The following is a 7,090-nucleotide window of genomic DNA, read 5'->3' on the forward strand; positions in this document are numbered from 1 at the left end:
ATCCTGTATTCATACATATTGCACAGAAAACCAAGGGCAACATTCTCTGAGAACTAGTTCTGCCTTCAGCTCAGACTACGTAGTAATCCAGGCCAAAGTGGGTTGACTTCAGAGATACTGAGTGAGTCTGCCACTTATGCTATTACAGGAGTCCACTGCATTCCAAACCAAAGTCAACAGATTCCAAAGCTTCAGAAACATTCTCGATCCTTGTAATGGTGTTTTTCCTCTTTCTAGCCAATTTGATACATACTTGAAACTTTTCCATAATTGGAAAACAAACCGCAAATATAAGATATAACCACTAACAGACAAAGAGGGGAAATCCAGATGCTGACAATTAAATTTATTCCAAGCTCAAGACATTTTAGAAATATTGTTTCCCCGTTAGGAGTGAAAATCACTACAGTGTCACTTGGAATTGAGAACTGCTGTTACAGACATGCCTCTTGAAGAGGGATTTTTTTTCAAACATGTTTATTCTGGAATAAATTTCATTTTCATCATACTGGAATATCTTCTTCCTTCTTTGAAAAAGTCTGTGAGTGAAAAGGAGTCAACCGAGGGCTTTACGAAGCCTCTTCTCTTCTCTTCTCTCCTCTCCTCTCCTCTCGTCTCCTCTTCTTTCCTCTCTTCTTTCTCCTCCCTCCCTCCCTTCCTTCTTTCCTTTTTTTCTTTCTTTTCTTCAGTTTCAGTTCATACCATCAGGTTTTTTTACAAATGCATTATTGTTTTATGCTTTTTGTGATTAGGACTCTAAACCATACAATTTTGCTTCCTATCAAGCAACTTTTGCAATTCCCTTGAAATAACAGATGGAAATATTTTTAAATCATGCATATATCATAATTTTGTGCAGAATTTTTAATAATGTATTGTTTTAAATTAATATGTTTGCAAAATTGGAGACATTTATATTTCAGACAGTGCTTCAGTTAGTCAACTTTTTAAATGTACCCTAATAAATTACCTCTAACCTCTGATGTGAAGCAAATTTTTTTGAAAAAATATCCAATCCCCTACACTAACTAAAATAAAGGATTTAGTTTCTAAATTTTTTATAAGAAGGAAGGACACTTTTGCAGCAATGTACTGCATAGTACAATGCTGTAAACATATATATGATGGCCCTCTCTGTGCTAAATAGTAGTGAATTTATCAGCCAAAGAACATAGCCTTCTCAGACTACCTTATCAATTATGCATTTTTTCCACAACTTCTGCAACTACTTCTCTAAAGTGCTATTGCACCTCTTAACATTAGCTGACCCAGGCCCCAAATTAAAAAGAAAAGAACTGTTGTTGATTTTTTTTATTCCAATCGATGGGGAGGTCATTTGAGGCTTTCAGGGAGGAAACCCTCAAAGAAGATTTCTATCATATATGAACCAAAGCATGAGCTCAAGATGAATGTCTGAACTATGGTTGCCTATCAAAGCAGTTCTACAAATATTTATTTTGCATGTTTCCCTCCAAATTATCACAATCCAATGTTTTACCATTTGTTTTTGATATGATTGAATAGGACTTATAAAAATATTTCATTTCTTACATTTATTCACTGCCTATCTTACTGTCACCTCATTTACAGAATGGGGAATAATAGAAAGGAGTTGTCAATGTCCTGGAAGAATTCCTAAGCAGCCCATCTGGGTGCAGCTATGCAGGTAAAGTTATGACTATAGGAAAGTGACAGAGGGGCAGGGAAGCTTAAATGCAATCCCTATTTCCTGAAACAAATCTAAGCGGTTCGTGCAACATTGGGCTCCTGGAAGCATGGAAGGAGGGACAAACATTTCTAAATGGAAAGAAAATGAATTAAAAATATCCCAGTCCAATAGCACGTGTCTAATGTGTTTTCATTGCCTGATGTAATTTTTACATGCAGTTAGGTTATAGCCCTAAAAATGGTACTGGGAAGTTCCATTTTCAAACAGGAGCGTAGTTCTACAACCTAATGAACAAACTGGGTCTCATTCCCAATTAAGTGTTATTTACTTCTTACACTTAAAGGAAAAAATTAAAACATGACCTACTTGATTTCCTTATAATAACTGATATATTAATATAAAATTGCAATATTAAAAAAACCTCAACAATTAAAAGCATGAATATATGATTAATCCATGATATTTTTGGGGGAAAAACCATATATATGTTTAGCCGGGGGAGAAAAAAACTAGTTGGGTTGACCTGGCTTCAACTTTCCACCCAACTACGGAGTTTGTTGGATGCCTTTAGGCCACTGACTCTTTCCTGTCTCTCAGCTCAACCTAACAGAGCAGTTGATGTGGTGAAGATAAAAATCAAGGCTTTATCTCTCTTCAGATGTCAAGAGACTTGGTGCGCTGTAAATTGCAGAAACAAAATAAATAAGGGAAAACTTCATTTGTACCTCTGTATCTCCTTCCCACTAGGCAGAGACACGTTTTGTCCACATTAACTGGCTGCATCCAACAACAGCATTTCCTTAATGTTAGTATACCAGGCAGAATATCTGTGTAGAAATCTAAGGTAAGCTTTGCAGGAAAATTTGGGAAAAACAGCAGAATCCAAAGAGTGCTTGAATTAGGCTCCCCTGTGAATTCCTGGATTCCAGGAAGCTGTTTGGCAAAGTAGAATTGTATCAGGATGTTTGGAAGATGAAGTTCCTTCCTGTTTCCAATTATTTCTTTATCTCTCCATGATGCTTCAAGTTACTTCACTGTTTTCTTAGCTGATAGCCATTATACTTTAGGATTGGGAGGATAAATGCAAAACTTAACAAATTATAAATATCCTGTTTCAAGATGTGTTATCACCCAGCAAGAAGAAACTGCAACTGCAGCATGAGCTATTTCGACGATGGTTTTCTGTTTGACTTGAAGTTTTTTCTTCTTTTAAAGGAAATATTACATGGCCAAATACGGTGGTAGAAGAGCAAGGGTGAATCTTTGAATCTTTGCCCTTCAGCTGAAAAGAAAATTAGCATGAAAAAACACCTGAAGGGAAAAAAAAACCTTTAATTAGTAGAATAGAATTCTTTATTGGCCAAATGTGATTGGACACACAAGAAATTTGTCTTATGCTCTCAGTGTACATAAAGAAAAAATAAAATATATTCATCAAGAATCATAAGATGCCACACTTAGTGATAGTCATAATAAGTCATAATAAGGGAAGAAAGGAGAGGAACATCACCAAGGGGCATGTAACAGCCATTTAAACATTTTTTTGGACATGATATGAGTGTGGATAATTTCCAAGGAAAATAATAGAGGCTAAAAGTATGTGTACAATCTCAAGGCTCTGATTAGCGCATCTGAGCGAAGATGAGAGTGGAGTCGAAATTGCTAAAGATTACAAAGATTCTTAGCCCAAATGTGTTGGAAAGAAAGATAACTCGGGATAATAATTATTCCCAAACATTATCTATAGTTGATACATTTTCTGCAATCTTAATGTATGTTCCTATATTTAATAGAAAATCATAGCTGCTTCTCCCAAGTCATATACAATAAGCAGGAAGGACACAAGATTTTCTGCACTAGCTTACTATATAAGAAGGTGATTATATCAGAGCAAAAGAACAAAAGAGCAAAATACCCCAGAGAGATAGATTACCTTGACACACTACATGTTTGGGCTACAGCTTCCCTTGCTATTGGCAACTCTGGAACAGGACAATGGGACCTGAAGTGCTTAAGTGAGTATTGATGTTAAAATACTCTCAGCAGTTCTATGACCTGAGGGAATATTTCTTCTTTCTGGTGGGAAATAGATCAATTGGTTATGTCTTGAGCACAAAGCACATTGTCCTATTTTATTTTAACACCAAAGTTAAAGGCTAAGTTTGTATGACATGTGGAGCCTTAAATTAACCTGTGCTGAGTGTGTTGTGCAAGAACATTTGGTTGAATAAACTACTTATTTATGCATAAATGTACAAGACCAAAAGCTTATATGCAGCTATAACATATTCGCAAACCCACAGACCAGAGCAAAGTAGATCCATAGTGGTGCTTGGTGTAATACTACTTCTTTCTTCTCCTTCCATCTTCCTTCTTCCTCTTCCTCTTCCTCTTCTCCTCCTCCTCTTCTCTCCACTCTCCTCTCTTCTTCCCCCCCTCCCTTCCCCCCTCTCTGCCTCCAAATCAATCTTGACTCCAAACATGGACAGATGCTTGCAATTTTCTTGGCAATATTTTCAGATCTCATTTGCAACCATTTTCTTAGGCAGATAGGGAAAAGTAACCCAGTTAGCTGTCTTGCTAAAGTTATCTGTCTGTTCTAGTTATCTGTCATTAACTACAACACAAAATAGACTCTCTGTAATACCTACTATTACACTTACTTACTATTGGCAAACATTAGGTTGCTCATAAGGCAATAGGATGCTGCCCATATTTGTTCATTGTTGCCAATGCCTGATTCTGTCCCATGTTGCCTTACTCAATCTGGCACCTCCAGATGTGTTGTGAACTACAATTCTCAGGATAACTAGTGAAGAAACAAGCTGGGAAGGCTTTTTATGACAAGAGACTTATAAGATGGTAGAGTCCCTCTCTCTGACTTCAATGGAGCAGTATTGAATGAATCTAAATGTGGCTACTTAGCAGATGAAGCTTCAAGGAGTAAAATCTAACAAAGAGAAATAGTTTGCTCTTAGAAGTTTGACCTGTCTTCCCCAGAGGGATACTCCTTAATTCTTCCTTTTAGTAACCAGTGTTTGCTTAATCCTGTAGTTATATTTTTAACAACCAATAGTAGACAAGGAGACAGTTGTTCCATGAGCAAATAATCACCTGTGGAACCATAACCTTAGGGTATATTCATCACATTTGGCCACACAAGTTAAATCTTGACTTCCTGATTACAATCAGCACATTAAGAGTGAGTTTCAAGAAGCTACAGCAAGATCAAATCAACTGTTGCATATGTGGTTTACATAAGCTGTTTTTCCAATATTTGCCTATATTTCATTACATTGCTCTTTGATTTTTGCAGACCAAAAAGTGATACATTATATATTTAAATAATAATAATTTTAAAGTTTTAGAGAACACATCAGTCTAACAAAAATTAAGAAAGTGCAGTAGGAAGGAGAAAAAGAAAGAAAGAAAAAAGAAGGAAGGAAGAAGTGCAGAAAGAATCAAAAAGAAAAAAAATAGAAGCTTCCAATTTTTTTTGCAGCATACATAACTACATTTACAAAACTATTTCTAAATCTGAATATAAAAAATCCTCACTGTTTCTATTCTCTATTTTTTTATATCATCAAAACCATAAATCTTCAGTGCATTTTTTTGTTTCATGCAAATAGTGTATAAGGGGTTTCTAGTTGACCATAAATGTAGATATTGTTTTTTCTCTAATTAAAGAGGTTAATTTTGCCATCTCTGCAAGTTCCATCATCTTCACCAACCATTTCTCTGTTGTAGATAGTGTCCAGACAGTCCACTTTTGAGCATATAATATTGTTGCTGCAGTTATCATATATAAAAACAAAATTCTGTAACTTTTTTCTAGTTGTCTGTCCATTAGTCTCAAGAGGAAAGTCTCTGGTTTCAGTTATACTTTAACCTTTAAAATCTTCTGAATTAGTGCATGGACTTCTATCCAAAATGTTCTGGCTTTTTTTACATGTCCAGCAAACATGATAAATTGTCCCTTCAAGTTGTTCACATTTCCCTTATTTTCCCATTAGTCCACTTGTATATTATGGCCAAAATTTTTAGTCCATTTTATCATACATTCTTTCACTTGTTCTTCTGTCTCGGATTTCAGTAAAAGTGTGTACTTCTTAGCAATAACATGGTCATTTTAGTACATAATTCTATTTCTTCCTTTGTCCAAAACCATAAGACTTTTATTCATTTCAAACTTTTCTATTAATTGTATTGAAGAAAACCATTGACAAGGATATCCTTCTGTTATCAAATCTTCTCTTGATTTCATTTTACAATCTCCTTGAAAAATTCTAGCACATCTAGGTAAGCTAACCACTGATGTTTAGCTATTTTTTTATTTTATAGAATGTTTCTTGTCCATTATAATTTTATACACTGAAAAAAAGGAATCCAGTAGCACATCTTCTGATTATAATATGCCTTTAGAGTGTAATCAAAACAGTGTCTGCTATGCTGCTGTCCAACATCTATACTGTAAGGGCAGGAGTTGGTGGTTTTACCCAGCTGAACCTTCAATTTCACCAACTCTCAGAAATGGCACCACTAATCATCCTACAAAACATGTGTGGGGCAAAGCTTGTATACTCTGGGTGCTCCACCCAATCAATTGTTTTTTTTTCTTTTTTTGCCAAAGGATAATCAACCTATTTACTATTATGTGGCAACCAAGAGTTGCATTTTTGGGGTGAGGGCTATCCATCAGTGGTTATCCAAATTTATGCAAGTTAGATGAAGCTGTTACTGAAGAGTTGAAATATGAGAGAGTGGTTTTGGTATGTATAAATGAAAGAGATGTTTCTCAAGAAAAATATGTGTGAGTATGCATATGTATTCTTATTCCAAGGCAGAAATACTCTGTAGGTTTGTGGCTTGATAGTTCTGTTAAAATTCAGTTGGAATTTCAGTTCTCCACAGACCAAAACAACAATGAGGTGCATTGCCCAACATTCAGAGGGGAGAGGGCTTTCCTAGAGCAGACCTGATGGGCCCATTGAAAATGAGCTTGCCAATGCAGATGGAGCCATCACAAGGTGCTCTACTTTGCCCATAGGAAAGGTCTTGGGGTAGAATAAGAGGGAAAACCACTTCCAGGAAAACATTTCTGAAACTAACTCTAGGCTGCCTCAGCTGCAGGCTGGCAATGAGATGACAACTTTATAAGGATATGACCTTATACAGACTGTTAGTGAGCTTTCATGAGGCACATGGTCGACTTAAAAAAAGCAAAGTAAAAAATGTAATTGCCATAATTTATTTTCCTGTTTCAGATTTGTTTGTTATCTGCAGAGCTATATCCACTGAAATAATTTGATGCTGAGTTTGTCTATGAGAGAGACATTATTAATAATAAATCTGCACCATAGTGGTTTTTGTGTAATTATGTGCCACCTAGTTTGCTTCTAGGGATTTTCCCACAACAAT

General features: G+C 35.8%; 1 long non-coding RNA gene across 1 annotated transcript; it reads left to right on the top strand.

The window, feature by feature from the left end:
* The first annotated feature begins 188 nt into the window (after positions 1 to 188).
* LOC148127405 (uncharacterized) lies at positions 189 to 2,517 on the top strand. The gene is made up of 3 exons (XR_015742346.1): positions 189 to 212; positions 1,591 to 1,666; positions 2,417 to 2,517. It is a non-coding gene; the product is annotated as an uncharacterized LOC148127405 (long non-coding RNA).
* The last annotated feature ends 4,573 nt before the right edge of the window (positions 2,518 to 7,090 follow it).

Source organism: Pseudonaja textilis, chromosome 2 (assembly GCF_049901715.1).
Source record: "Pseudonaja textilis isolate UNSWEBS1 chromosome 2, rPseTex1.2, whole genome shotgun sequence".
Taxonomy (NCBI): Eukaryota; Metazoa; Chordata; class Lepidosauria; order Squamata; family Elapidae; genus Pseudonaja; species Pseudonaja textilis.